General features: G+C 41.3%; 1 protein-coding gene across 1 annotated transcript in view; it reads right to left on the reverse strand.

Moving 5' to 3' along the window:
- The window catches only part of SCLT1 (sodium channel and clathrin linker 1), a 272952-nt gene that overhangs the window by 19200 nt on the left and 251916 nt on the right, over positions 1 to 1836 (reverse strand). The window lies entirely within an intron of this gene.

Genomic DNA, 1836 nt, shown 5'->3' on the forward strand with positions numbered 1-1836 from the left:
TTTGAGGAGGATGCTCTTCCCCAGTTGCATTTTGAGTGCCTTCCTACCTGAGGGGCTCATTTTCTGGCACTATACCGGACAGTGTTTCTCTGCTATTCATAAGGTTTTCAGTGACTAAATATTGGGAAGTAGTTTGTCACTTCTTCTTCCTAGTCTGTCTTCGTCTGGAAGCTCATCTGAAACCTGTCCACCATGGGTGACCCTGCTGGTATTTAAAATGCCATGGGCATAGCTTTCAGAATCACAGCAACTCACAGGGTGCCACAGTATGACAAACTGACAGACAGGTGGTAGGTCCTCAGTACAGTGAGAGAAAATGTGGAAGAAAAGCCAAAATATTAAAAAAACAACAACAACAGGGTTTACAGGTCAGAAAGTGACTTAGAGGAACCTTAAGACTGGCTCTTGACCATCCTTCAGGTCTAGAAAGAAAGTCACTTCGGTGGCCCAATTTTCAGTCAACCAGTAGATAGGTGTATAATGGGTACAAAAACACTAGTAAGGTATACGCACCATGGAACGGTCCATCATTCAAAATTGAAAAGGCAACAATTACCTAAGGGCAAAGTTGAGAAGAGATGGGAAGTTGGATGGAATGGAAACAGGAATCACAGGAAGGAAGTAGAATAACTATTGTTTCAATGGAAACGACAACACTAGTAAGGTATGCTCACCATGGAATGGCCAATCATTCAAAATAAAACAAGGCAACATTTACCTAAAGGCAAAGTTGAGAAAGGATGGGAAGGGTAGAATGGAAATAGGAAGCAAAGGGATGATGTGGGATAATTGCTGTTGCATAGAGGGGACTGCAATCATTGAGATGAAACAAAGTCTATGATCTGTTGACTGTAACTCTGATGATCTTGTCTGTAAACATTCACTCAATTCACAAAAAAAAGTTAAAAAACAAAACAAGGACTACAACTAGAATACTCCTTAGTAACAGGATTGTGAGACACTGTCTCTCATACTTCAGACACCTTATTAGGAGAGACTAGTCCCTGGAGAAGATCATGTTTGGTAAAGTGGAGGGTCAGCAATAAAAGAGGCAGACCCAATGAGATAGGCTGGCACAATGGTGGCAGCAAAAGGCTGAAAGATAACCACAACTGTAACGATGTAAAGACCTGACAGTGTTTCCTTCTGTTATGCTTAGGTCACTGAGTTGAAACTGACTTGAAGTCACCTAACAACAAACCTGTTACTAGGTCAATTAACCGGAGTGGCCTGTGAAACAACCTATATCTCTCAACCAAGGAATCAACTCCCATGAGGTGTTTGGTTGCTCGTAAGTTGCATCAGCAATTACACTTTTATTTGTCACTGTTGTAAATATATCTATCACACAAATTTTACCAGCTTAGTTTTTTAAAGTGTACAACTTATTACCAGCAATTACAGTAACTGGCTGTGAATCCTATCCTAAACAATGTGATTTTGTTCATTACTGTTAGACCTCCTTTCTCCCACCTGCCAAGGGCCTGGTACCTATTAAACGTTAGTCCCTATTCATTTGCCTAGAGTTGTCTTTTTTTTAATTTTTAATATTTTATTGTGGATTATGTGATAGTTTACATGGGAGAACATTAATTTTACATTCATCCTATCGTAAATCATTTCATTGCCATGGTTACAATCCCCTCCATGCATCATCAACCAACCAAAGGGTATTACACTACAAGCCTGGCCCCCAGTCGTCAGCACATCCTCTTTGGATCTAAAGTCCCCAGCTGCTCCATATCTCCAAGTCATCGTCTTTGCCTCCATCTCAGACACCACTGCATCTCTGGGTAGGGTCCCACTCTCCGCTCTTCTCCCTTGATGGTCCCAGGA

This window comes from Chrysochloris asiatica, unplaced genomic scaffold (assembly GCF_000296735.1).
Source record: "Chrysochloris asiatica unplaced genomic scaffold, ChrAsi1.0 scaffold00229, whole genome shotgun sequence".
Classification (NCBI taxonomy): Eukaryota; Metazoa; Chordata; class Mammalia; order Afrosoricida; family Chrysochloridae; genus Chrysochloris; species Chrysochloris asiatica.